Raw genomic sequence first — 13,897 nt, 5'->3', positions numbered from 1 at the left:
ATATTAAGAATTCTATAACCATATTAAGATTCCTAAAGGCGGCAGCTAGGTGGCGCAGTAAATAGAGCACCAGCTCTGGAGTCAGGAGAACCTAGGTTCAAATACAACCTCAGACACTTAACACAAAAAAAACTAGCCATATGACCTTGGGCAATTCACTTAACCCCAGCTGCCCTCCCCCCAAAAAAAGGCAAAAAAAAAAAAAGATTTCTAAAGATACTCTTACTTTTTAAAAAGTCAAATATCAAGAGTGGTATTGTTCTTCAGTTTAATCTTCCTGGATCCTCTGTAATACTGTCATCACCAGCTAACCCACAGCACTCTTTGCCTCTTGCCTCTCTGGGTTTTCCTACTGCAGGAGTTTTTAATCTGAAGTCCACAAACTTTTTATTTTTTTTTAATTTGATAACTGTATCTGAATAATTATTTTCCTTTGTAATGCTGTCTTGTCAGTATAAAAAAAAAAGCCACCCCCCCCCCAAACAAACTTCTTCTGACAGTGGGAGGGTCTCTAGTACAAAATATAAAAAACACAAGGAAAAATAAGAGTTTCTTCATCCCTTATGCTTCTCTCTCTATAAACCAGGACAGATGAAAACAGTTATTTTCACCTGTTTTTGGCATACAAAAATTTACTAAAACTACTCAACCTTATATCTCAGTTCATTCCAATAGAGAACTCCCCCTAAGAAATCTTGTGGCCAACACAAGTTAAATATGGCCATGATGAAATGAATGGCTCTTTTTCTTCCATAAAAAAATTAATTTCACCATAGTGGATAGTGGCTCATTGGGCACCATTGGTATAGGGTCTCTGTATTGTGTGGTAGGCACACTACTCTTAGACACACAAGGAGTCAGAGCCCAGAGTAGTTAAAACTTCTTTGTCTAAATTGGTGACTGATCTAAACAAGTCACTTAACCTCTGTGTCAGTTTCTTCAGTATATGAAATCATTGACCTTTAAGATCTCTTCCAGATCCATACTATTTGTTACCATGTTGTTTCTACTCTATCTTTTCTAGGTCCACAGGGGCCCACTTAGGAGGTGCTTTAAATGCCCATGCACAAATCAGCCTTATACAAATTCTTATGGGGTTTCCATACAAATTACTGTAGACTATGCTCACTTTGGCGTCTGAGAGATAGGTAAGCAGAGAGGTAAGAGAGGGAGTTTCTCAAGTCAGGTCTGCCAGAAGATAAGGATGGAGGTCTGGTCCCCTGTTTTTGAGGGAGGTAAAAAGTCTTTCAAAATGTGTTCACTTCTTTCTGCCACTCTGACATTCCAAGGAGAACAAAACAATGGGATTCTGGTTTTCTCACACAAGTTAAAATAATAGCTGGGAATAGTTATCTGACCAGAAGAGCCTCTTTCATTGTATTTGGGAACAGAACTGAACCTAGGTAAAATTCTTAAGTGGGAGCACTCCCACTCCCCTTTCTTGGCCTCTTTCTCACATCCTGTTCCCAGTTTCCAGATTCTCAGCTCCTATTCTGCCTTATGTCCCCCTAAATATCCCCATATAGGTCGGCCTTCCTGCACCAATGACACCTGAAGTTCATCGTTCAGCAGCCAAGTCACAAAGATCACTAGATCACTGTGGAATATTTTAAATTGTTGAGGGAAATATAGACATCCTGACACCTATGAATTAGCTCAATATGGTTTACAATTTCAGCATTAGAGAATACCACTTTCCTTCCACAGTTCTCAAATGTTAGAGATATGTTTATGTTCACTTGTACTTTCAACTACATCAGTAACTTTTCCAACTTTTTAATTTGCGGTGACATACCTTTGCAGAACTTGGGTTTTGGCGCCTGCTGTGATAAAAAAAACTAGTTCAGTGCAAAAATCAAACAGAAAACGAGGGTGTTGGGGCGGCCAGGTAGCACAGCAAGTAAGAGCACCAGCTCCAGCGTCAGGATAACCTGGGGATCAAATCCGGGCTCAGACACTTAGCACCCACCCAGAAACACCTGGCCGTGTAACCTTGAGCAAGTTACTTAACCCGGATTGCTAAAAAAAAAAAAAAAGAAAACGAGGGTGTCAGTGCACAATGTGATTTAAGGTTTGAGAAGTTGCGCAGAACCCAACAGTGTGCATATCTCATTAATAACTGCAGTTGTTTAAAAATGAAATAAAATGTTATTTCACCAAAATGCTATTTTTGCATTTGTTGTCTAAATGCCTACTAGGCTGTTATGTTATGAATATTTATTATGAACCTAACTACTTAATGAATGTTAGGTATTTCTTTTGACCTAGAGGTGCTATGAAAAAAATTACTGAGAGATTAAGGATGCCATAAACAGAGCAAGTTTCAAAACCTCTGCTCTACCACCACATTACATATTGCAAATTCTCTACCTACTGTATTGATCAAAATTCTCATTCAGTGCAGCTGATCTCAACTAAGAAGGTAAGATGTTGAATTTTTTTACACAGTTGCATGCTGATATAGTTCTTAAGCTCTTAAACACAAGTTCTTAAGTTCTTAAACACAAACTAATCTCTAATTATCATAATGTCGGAGATATGCAGGAAATAGTTAGAAGATATTTTTCCCGTTAAGTTGCCCCACTTGCCTCTCAGTAAGGCTTGTCCTGGCAAAGGAAATATGGATTGCTTTTCTTACATCACAAACCCAGAAATTCAATATAATATTCACTCACTTATTTCATGCACTGAGTTGATGAACAAATCTTCCAATTTCAAGAATCACAGATTAATGTCAAGAGACCTTAAAAGATCATTTGGAGCAGACCCCTGCCTTTAAGTAGCTAAAAACAGCTTTATTTTCATTTGAGATATGGCAACTAAAGCCAGAGTGATAAATTTTGTGTAAGATCTCCCACATCTACATTCTTCTCCGTAGTCTTGCCAAGACTTTTTTAACATAGGCCCCCATTAGTCAGTTGTAAGCTCTTACTCTGTAGGCAAATTCTCACTTCTAGAACCACTCAATTCCAAACCATCCTTACCAACCAATGCCAAGTAGTCTTTCCTATACATCACATTGATCATGACACCTAACTTCTCTGCCTTTGCATAAAATGTTTTTATGCAACAGACTAAGAATCAGAAACCCTTAGTCATTTTGTCCTGGTCATCTTATAATATATAGCCTTCAGTTACCTCATGTAAAATGATGGGGATCTTTTGCTATTTTAATAGTCTCAGCTAAGAAGTAATGAAGCAGATACACTGGGACAAGAATAGAAAAGAAAGGAAGGGAAGGGTGTGACATTTTGGAAGCAGAGTTAACAAGACTTTGGCTGCTGTTTGGATATAGGGGAGGTGAAGAAGAGTAAAAAGTCGGTGACCACTGGGTTGTGAAAATGAGAAGGATGGCAGTATCCTTGGCAGAAACAGGGAAGAAGTTTAGAGGGGACAATGTGGAGGAAATCTAAGGCCGAGACAGGCAGAAACATCTAGTCAATAGTCAGAGATTTGGGACTGCAGTTCAAAGCAAGATTAGGATTGGAAATGTAAGTCATCTACATGAATAAATTTAACCTTTGGAATCTGAGAAAGTCATCAAGAGAGTGAATGTATAATAAGAAGACAAAGACAAGGTACTGGTGAAGGATTAGGGCGTGAGTGATGACGCTTCAAAAGACTTAGATCAGTCAGATCAGGAGGAACAGGAGAGAGCAGTACTACCACTGAACACCTAGGAAGAAGAGAGCATATTCATAAGAAGGGGATGTATAACAGCCCAAGAATTAGATGGACTAAGAAAAATCCATTGCATTTAGCAATAAACAGATGGCCTTTGAAAGAGTTTTAATTGAGTGGTGGGAATGGAAGACAAGTCGTCAGGGATTGAGTAGTTAGTGGGATATGGGGAAGTATAGTCAATTGCTATAGTCAGCTTTTTCTAAAAGTATGACTGAGAGGGCCAAGAGATCCCTTTTTTCTTTCCTTCCTCCTTCCTCCCTTCATGTGTTTCCTCCTCCCTCCCTTCCTTCTTTACTTCCTCACCCAAGCTGGAAGTAGAGTGATCACTGAAGAGCTTAATCACATTGCTGATAAGCACTGAAGCTTTGACAGGCTCCATTTCCAATCTGGGTTGGTTTGAAGTTTAAGCAAGCTTCCTAAGGCAGCCGAGTTCCCCTTTCCCCTTTTCCCTTGGAATTCACCATAGTGCTATCACCCAATCAGCTACAGACCTATTACAATCCAGAACTCTGGAGCTCTAGTGATCCACTGGCCTCAGCCTCCACAGTACCAGGAACTACAGGTATGCTCCACCACACCTGGCACTGTTTCTTTATAAAGAAATCTGAGTGTTTAAAATTTATTCAAGGCCAAGGGCACTTGAAAAAAAACAGCATTGCTTCCCTTTGAAACTAGGATAAATAATGCTGCTTATTGAATGTCGTTCTGACACCTATTTGAAATGTGTGAAAGGAAAAGGGTTGCTTCCTTCTATAAAGACTCCTGCACTTTTGGTTTGTGGCTTCTTGTGCTGAAGTGGATTTAAAAAAAAAATACCAGTACCCATCTCTAATGAGCATTTCCTGATAAAAACTTATTATCAGACAGCTAAAAGATTATATTTCCAAAAAGTAATTCTTATTCTAACATATCTGTCTATAGCAGTACATGCATATCAGACACTTGTTATTTCCTACTGCATGGAACCTTACTCAATAAATGCTATTGTTATACAATATTTGCCATAGAAAATTCTACCCCTCTTGAACTGATAAACACCCTAAGAAAGTAAATTGCATAAGAAAAGAAAGTTTAATCTTAATGAGGCTAGTTTTCAGGGAATAAAAATTTAGTCATCCTATGTTATATCAAAATATAAGAAAATCACTTATCTAACCCCACCAAATTAGCAGGATAAAGGATAAATTCTGTGCTCATGTTTGTTTTTACTCCTTAAACAAGAATAATGAAGCATACTGTTGGCCTGAACAAGATCACAAAAAGTTTGCCAAATTGGCACTACATAGCAATATATAATCCTACATACAGAACTTATACAAATTAGTGGCCAACTACTGATAATTCATATGCCTCATAGAAGAATGTGACCATGTCACTCCCTACCCTCCACTCATTCCATGTAGAGAACAATTTGAATTAAGACTACAGTCTCTTCAGGCACTCTATACTTCTACAAAGGCTGTCCCTTGTCTGGAAGGCACACTCACCTCACCTTGGTGTATAAAATCAATAGCTTACTTTAAAGCAAATCTTAGGTGCCTCCTCCTACAGGAAATCTCTCCTGATTTTTCCAGTTAGTGATAAATGTTGTATCTGAACAATAGAAAGAAAATTTGAGGACATAATGATTTTTTTTGTCTCCATATCCCCAGAATATAGCATGATGCTTTGTATATAGCCAATCAATAAATGTTTATTTAATTGAATTGAATGATGCCCGCCCAGGTCAAATGTTCAATTTCCAGATGGACTGGCTATCTTCATTTTGCAATTCCTTAACTTCAGTCAACTACCTCAAACAAATGTTTTCCACATGTCATACTCAAAGCAAGAGAACAAGAGAAAGAGTGTGTGAATGGAGCAGCACAAATTTATTCTACTAACCGGAAAAATAACCCAATGTACATACATGTCCTGCTGCTACCAAGTATCTTTTTCCTCTGTGAAGGACTGCACACTAATGAACTACAGAATTTGATACAACAATAAGCTCAAGCATATTTTGTCACTGAATCTTCCAAGTTAGCAAACTGCATGTTTTTCATTTTGCCCACGCCATCTCTTCCACCGAAGGCAGCTAAAATCAATGGCAGTTTCATGTGTTATTAATCAGACATCTTTGGCTTTATCATTCCCTCTTGAAGAATGCAAAATGACTAGATCATCAAGCCAGAGAATAAGCAACTTTAGAAACCTTTTGTACTAAATCACAATTCCCTACTTTCTTTTAACTTCCTCTGCTAAACTTCTGGTCAAAAGCAAAAAGTTGCCAAGAGGAAAAGAAATGCCTATGTGAATGTAAACTTCAATCATCAGGTTTCAAAATCATTGACAGAGAAAAGCAGGGAACTCTCCCTCAACTCAGGGTGGAGCATTTTAGGAGGGACAATGACAAAATGGAATGCAACCAGGATGGGGAAGAGGCTGGATTTTACATCATAGAAATGAAAGAAACTAGAATTGTTTAGTCTGAAGAAAAGAAAATGAAAGGAGTGGGGGGTAAATTGGTAAATGAAACACTCTTCTCTTTGAGCTATCATTACACTGCAGTTGGTTTTCTTCTCACCTTTCTAAAGACTCTACCTCATTGTTTTTTGCTGAATTATCACCCAGGTCAGCTACTTAAGGATAATGAGTGGCTCCATCCTAGGTCCTCTCCTTTTATCTACAGTTTTGGTATCTCTTTTTGGTGACTTCAATCAGCTCTCAAAGTTTTAACTGTGATTTTGCACTTGACTCCTAGATCTATATATCTAGCCTCAGCCTCTCTAGTCTAGAATCTCAAACCTGAAGGTGAAGGGGAGGGGAAGGGTGACTGAATAAAAAACACAGGGAAGGCCTGAATGGATGCCTGAATGGGATATTAAGTTGAATTTTGGTTTGATATCAAGGGCCACCTAGTAAAGTGCGGGCTAAGTAGATTAGTTTGCATATACTTAGTAAACTGTTTGGGTCCTAGGGCTAGAGTTCCAAAGGTGAGAGGATTAACTTCCTCAGGGGCTGAAAAATGGATTCTGGAAGTCTGGGTACCAGTTCTCTAGCGAAGGATAGAGTCCAGATGGGGAGGAGTAAGTCACTACCAGCAGGCAAAATTCCACTCTTCTTTCCACTCAATCTACTCTGTGAATTGATGTCACTGGCCTCCATACTAGTCTATGAATAAGACTCTCCATCTCTTGGCTCCTGGCATTTTCTATGGCTGTCTCCTCTACTTTGAATGCTCTCCCCTTTCTCATTTCTGCCTCCTAGCTTTTCTGGCTTCTTTTCCAACTAAATCCCACCTCCTAATGAAAGTCTTTCCCAATTCCCCTTAATTCTAGTTCCTTCCCTCTGCTAATTATTTCCTATTTATCTTGCATATAGCTTATAACATTATATATTATAATTTTAAAAATATATAATATATATTTATAAATATATAAATAATATATAATACTTATTTGCTTGTTTGTGTCCTCCATTAGATAGTAAGTTCCTAGATGGCAGGTGTTGTCTTTTGCCTTTCTTTGTACAGTATAACCAGCATTTAGAAAGTGTCTGGCACTTAGTAGGTACTTAATAAATGTTTACTGACTCTTATCCTTGATTCAAATTACAATTCTATCCCACCAAGGTAAGACCTAACTCCTGCAACTATTTTTTGGAGAAGGTGGGGGAGAGGTTCAGGGTCTTTTTATTATCTCCTTCTGGTCTAAGTCTTTTCTTTAAAAATTTCATTCAATAAAATATTACTGTATTAAAATGGCAACTCAAAACACAGTCTTGTAAATATACCAGGAATGTGATGGAGTCAAGAGTCATAACTTTTGAGTAACTTAAGCCAAAGTCACTGTTTCCAAAATAAGACATCTAATTTTGAGACATGAAAGATTTTCTCCAATCTTCCAAAGAACTTATTTTCTCTCCGTTTAAGATAACATCACATCAATACTATATTAATTACTCAAGTTGTTTAATGGAAATTTAAAAAATTAACAAACATGCAGGCACAAACCCATGACCTTTTAATCTTTAATTCACAAAATTAAGTTTTCAAAGGAAGGGCTAAAATATGCAAATCATCTTTTAAAAGAAACAAATAAAACAATCACTATTAGCTCACAATGGATGACTCCTTGATGCAAAATGAAAGGATGATGAAAGCATTCTGAATGTCACTGAGATTCTTCAGGCCTGGCATCTGAGGAAGTATCAGCATGTACGTTACTATGACAACTTAAATTATAGAAAATGTCTCTTCCTCTAGTACCAAGTTGCTTTGCTTGTACCATCATTTCAAGCTGTTTCAAAACTGTCCAAATGATTCTGTGAAAATAACAGATACCCCTTTATAACAGTTTTATTTGGGAATATCCCACCCTAAAATAAATTACAAGCATATAAAACCCATATGGGACACAGTAGACCTGCCTCAAACAGGAAAATGGAAAAAAAAATTCAAACAAATTCTGGGAATATCCACATACAAATTGTGAAATGATTGATTACAGCCAGATGGTTCATTCTAGGAACTATAAGGAAATTACTCTCCTGGCAATTTTGAAGTCTGATTATAGATGTTCATCATTATTTTCTAAAGAAAACTTTTATTTGTGAGTATCAATACCCTGCTTTCTTCAGTTAATGTGGATTTAAAGATAATTGCTCTCAGACAGCTTCACCTTAATAAACTTGGTAAATGTCTTATAAAAGAAGCGAAGATTATTTGTTTCTATCAATATTCCAAAAAGAAAAGGACATAAAGGGGAAAAGATACAGTGGATATAATTAAATGGAGATATTTGTAATATTAAGAATAAAGTTTTCAGGGGCGGCCAGGTGGCACAGTGAGTAAAAGCACTGGCCCCAGAGTCGGGATGAACTGGGATCAAATCCAGGCTCAGATACCTAGCACTACACCTAGAAATAACTGGCCGTATAACCTTGAGCAAGTTACTTAACCCCAATTGCTTAAAAAAAAAAGAGAGAAGAATAAAGTTTTCATGCTAAAAAAAAGTTTTTAATAGACTAGAATAATAGGCCAAATAACAAAATCAATGAGATAAATGAATGGCTCTAGAGATATTAAGATGAAAACCTGAGAGGATGTTAGGGTTTAGTGAAAGCTTTTTAAAGATGAGAGAATTGGGCAGTAGGGAAGAGACTGAAGGCAGTAGGAAATCCTGAGTAGGGAATACTCAATGAGATAGGTGTGAAAGGCTACTTCTAACAGCAGGCAAGCTGTTGGAAAGGATGAAGTGGGTGAGACTGTGGGTACCTATAGAGGCTAGTTTTGTAAGAAAAGTTGCAACCTTATCAGAAATTGAGGGGAAGGTGGAAAGAGCAGATGAGGACAAGAGGATTTCATGGAGTAGGCTCTGCAATGTTCTAAGTTTTGATACAATCAAACCAGTGTGACAAGAAACAACTTGAGAACCTCACTATCTAAATGGTTTCCTCTTCCTCTATCTGAACTTTGTGCTAGCATCTCCCAAAATAGTGACAAACATGCATTTGTTTTATACTAGTTCAATATTAATAAGTATAGAGTCGTGAAATAAAACTATCTTTATTTTTTACCCTTTTCAGTGAATCGTATCATCTTAGCATATACATGGGAGATACTTTATCTGAAATGGTGCTTTTAAGTAGGCATTCTTAAAACAGTCAACACATAATAAGCACAGTAGGTTCTTCTCCACACCTGTCAATTTTCTAATTATACAGATGTCATCTGGTGGAAAAGCCTTTCTCCTTCTCACAGCTTAATCAAGGATGAACTCAACACATGGGTAAAATGTTTTCATCAAGGTTATGCAGAGATGAAAAAGTAGGCATATGTCCAGTAATATCATTTGGTTAAGGGTCAGGAAACAACACGGAGTATGGGAAGGGGAGAGGTGTACAATGAAGCTAGAAAGACAGGTTGGTGTCAAGTTGTAAAGGGCTCTAGGAATCAAACAGAAGAGTTTACATCTGTTCATGGAGGTAACAAGGAAACACTGGAGTTCACTGAGCAGAGCAAGGACACGATCAGATCTGTGCTAAAGGAAAGACACTTTGGCAGCTGTGAGGACAACAGATCAGAATGGGGAGAAACTTGAGGCTGGAAGAACAATTAGGAGGCCAGGGGAGGTGATAAGGGCCTAAACTAGGATGATAGCTATGTGAGTAGAGAGAGACATAGAATGAGAGATGTTGTAGAGGGAGTAACAAGAACCACAGCAGTCAGCTACTGAAATAATCCCAAGGTCAAAGGTGGGTGTGAGTAGCCTACAATACATTACCAGTGAGGCACTGAATATGAAACTATCATATGTATCATTAGAGATGTAGGACTAGAATAGTAAATAGGCCAGTCAAGGAACAAGAGTGAGAGATAACTGATGAATGACCCATTTGTCCTGTTAGCATTTGCATGGTACCAAGAAATCTAAAGGAAATTCACCAAATACATGAGTGAAGCCCCTATTGAAGATTTAGGGGAAAATGGAGAGGAGTCTCACACTCAGTAAGAGGGTATGATCGAATTGCAGTCTGCATTGCTAAAGGGAGTACCTGAGGCAAGTTCTAACACTGATACATAAAATATATTCATCTTATTTTTTAATTCATTTTTGCTAGATCTTGTGAGGAAGGCAGTTTTAAAACAAAATCAGTGATCCCAAAAGAGCACTTAATCAGCACCAATTAATATTAATTAATCTGAATCAGTATTAAATTATTTTCATTAGTCAATTGTTGTTTGCTAATTAATTCTGCCTCTCATAGTACCAGCTGTCAGCAACATATTTTGTACCAGAAAAACTCAGTATCATGAGTAAATTACCTCACCAGTTAATCAAGCAATAAATATTTACTAAGTACCTACTATGAGACAGGCCCTGTGCTATGAGCTGGGGATACAAAAAGAATCAAAATACATTCCCTGCCCTTAATGATCTTGCAAACTAATGGAGGAAACAACATGAAAATCAACATACACCAAGCAAGCTTTATATGAGAAAAATAGGAAATTGGTATATGTTGATGTTATCATTAAAAGTCTGTGATGCTGTTAGCAAGTGAAACAAAGTGATTTAAAAGATATTAGAGCACCTAATAAAATTCATATCATTTCAGTTCCTAAAGAATATAGACTTGCCCATCTTTTTTTAATGTAGGAAAAATACATATTAGGTTACCAAAATGAGACTAAATATTTCTTCTGGGCCTGTCAAACCAATTTGAATTTCAACTTTGAAGATTCTAATGATCTAAAAACCTCTTCACCAAGGCAGGTTAAGCATTGTTCTTCATTTAAGATGAAAACATTTTTTGACTTACCTCACATCATCAGACTCAAGAATTTGAAATGAAAATGAGGCAGTCTTCAGTGTGACTAGAGAACAAGCTGAGTATTTTGGGAGTAGCTACAGGCACCTGAAAAAGTACAAAATGTTTTACAACTCTGGCTAATCTTTAGCTTAAAATGCAAATTTGTCCTCTTTTAACTTAAGAATCTCAAAGGGCAAAAAACCTAGCGGCATGAAATTCAAGTATCTTTAACTACAATCATTCCAATTCGTATTCCCCGGAGTATAATATACTCCTATAATCCATCCTCCTTAACCATCTGAATGCATTCTTTATAGGATGTTTATTTTCTTTAATTTCTTTTGGCATTCTGTACTTTTTGCAAATGGAATTTCAGAAGGTTTTGTTTTTAAGTCATTGGATGTGACCATGATGTTCCAGGAATGACCTTGCACCTCCTTTTTCAATTGACTGAACTAAACACAGCACTACAGTAACTTTCTTAAAGGCAGTGTGTTAATATTTGGAATCTTGCCTAATGCCACAGGGAAAGGAGAGATCTCATTTTGTTGTCTTTGTTTAGTACCAAAAGCCTAGTACTGTTCATTGGAGAGAAGAAATATGCCATGGGTTTCCAAGGAGGATGAGGGTGATAAAATATTTTAATTAATATACTGTTGTTTTGGGGGTGGCCAGGTAGCACAGCGAGTAAGAGCACCAGCTCCAGTGTTGGGATGACCTGGAGATGGAATCCCGGGCTCAGACACTTAGCACCCACCCAGAAACACCTGGCTACGTAACCTTGAGCAAGTTACTTAACCCAATTGCTTAAAAAAAAAAAGTATATATATATATATATATATATATATATGCTGTTGTTTTAAAACATCACTTCATAACTGGCAAATTCTTCATGGAACCACCAGTTTCAGGAAGGGCCACAGACCAGTCACCCTTTATTCCCTGAACTTTACCACCATTTTTCAGCTGCTGTTTCCTTCCTTCCCCATTGGTTCCCTTTTCTAATTGGTAAATTGTTCCTGGAACACACATTTTTGAGGAAGGGTCCAGATCAATCATCTTTATTTCTCTGGACTTTGACATAACACTTCTCTCCTTCCAGCTCCTTTTTATGCACTATCTTTCACCACTAAAATTAAGAAACTTTTAGTTTTAGTCAACAAGAATCTATGGTTTTGGCCCACATCTTCTCTGGACCACACTCTTCTTCCCTCTCTCCTTTCCCCCCACTAGATCATTTGTAGCCAACAATGGCCATTATTTTTTACCTTAATTTTCTTGTGTTTTAATACAACTTTTATTTACATTGTTTATATGTAAATATAAATTTATTTCGCTTTCTTTATTCTGAATCAGATAATGCAAGTCTTCTTATGGTTTTCTGATTTATTTTCATCATTATTCAAAGTAAATTAGTGTCAATATATTAATATGCTACATTTTTTTTTTCCAGTTGTATGCCCCATTTGGGGCCCATAATTTATTTCCAGATGTCACTACAAGTAGTCCTGGGGCAAATATCTAAGTACAGAGAAGACTTTTTTATTGTTACTACTGACCCAGTAATGGAACTACTGGATCAAAGTTTATTAATGTTTCCTGCATAAGTCATAGAACTACTGGATCAAAGTTTATTAATGTTTTCTGCATAATTCCAAGCTATTTTCCAGAAAGATGGGGATAATACATAGTCCCACTAATAGCCATAGTGGGTAGAATACCAGATCTGGCATCAGGAAGACCTGGTTTCAAATGCAGTTTCTAACACTTAGTAATCATATGATCCTGGGCAAGTCACTTGATCCTTATTTACCTCAATTTCTTCATCTGTAAAATGTAAATAATAACAGCAACTATCTCCCAGAGTTGCTTTGAGGATGAAATGTGATATTTGTAAAGCACTTAGCACAATGTCTATACAAAGTGCTATACAAATGTTAACTATTACTGTGAACTAGATGAACTTTCATGTTCATCTATTCTTTAAGTAACATGAAATTTTATATTTATACTGCTTATCCATTTGGAACATAATTTCAGTATGTGACATAAGCATCTAATTTACTTTCACCACTGATATTTTTCCTAGTATTGTGAAAATGTGAAAAAAAAAAAAGCTTGAGAAAGCTAGAGGTTTCCTACAATGATGGGAATGATGAAAATTGTAGGAGCACCAAAGAATCAGAGTACACTCTTAACAGATGTTTCTGTGTTTATTTTACAGAGTTTTACAATACAACCTCTGTCTTAAATGTTTCTATATGCCCAAAGGGCAGAAAATACTTTTCATCATTAAGAGAAAAAAAATTTAGGTCTTCATTACAATCATTTTTTTTTTAAAGATATGAAGTCATTTGAGCCATTTAACTGGATGCATTTAGAAACAAAAACCTACCAGTGACTTACAAAACAGATAGTAACAAAATAAATAAAATTTAAGTTCCAGATATGTTTATGAAGAAAATACAGTTTAAAAAAGGTTTAACTTTTCCATGTCTCCCTTTCTCCAGAAATTGAGTACTGAAATAATCCTTTGACCCAATTTAAAGATTCAAGAAAAATCAAGAAAAGAATCAAATTGTATATATGCAAATATATACACAGATGTACATATGTGTGTGCATGAATGTATTTATGTAGCAGCTACGTGGCACATTGAATAGACTCATCTTGCTGAACTCAAATCTGGTCTCAGACACTAGATGTGTGACCCTAGGCAAACAAGACACTTAACCATGTTTGTCTCAGTTTCCTCATTTGTAAAATGAGCTGGGAGAAGGAAATGGCAAATCACTCCACTATCTTTGCCAAGAAATTAAGAAATGGGCGTTAAGAGTTGGACATAGATGAAACACAACAGTAAGAGAGAGAGAGAGAGAGAGAGAGAGAGAGAGAGAGAGAGAGAGAGAGAGAGAGA

The 13,897-nt window shown here is 36.8% G+C and overlaps 1 protein-coding gene across 4 annotated transcripts in view; it reads right to left on the bottom strand.

Annotated features, from left to right (window-relative positions):
- LOC138175793 (ras association domain-containing protein 8) overlaps positions 1-13,897 on the bottom strand; it is a 121,888-nt gene that overhangs the window by 67,288 nt on the left and 40,703 nt on the right. For 3 of the 4 annotated variants that reach the window (XR_011172092.1, XM_069106285.1, XM_069106284.1), the window contains one exon: positions 10,990-11,085. The exons of the other annotated variant lie outside the window; for it this stretch is intronic. The gene's annotated coding sequence lies outside the window, so the exon portion shown is untranslated. The remainder of the gene's footprint in view (positions 1-10,989; positions 11,086-13,897) is intronic. 4 annotated transcript variants of the gene reach the window in all.

Source organism: Petaurus breviceps, unplaced genomic scaffold, assembly GCF_028583685.1.
Source record: "Petaurus breviceps papuanus isolate PSGF00001 unplaced genomic scaffold, PetGlider_PUasm1.0 79, whole genome shotgun sequence".
NCBI lineage: Eukaryota > Metazoa > Chordata > Mammalia > Diprotodontia > Petauridae > Petaurus > Petaurus breviceps.
Note: the sequence above shows the minus strand (reverse complement) of the source record. Positions and strands in the feature narration are given on the sequence as shown.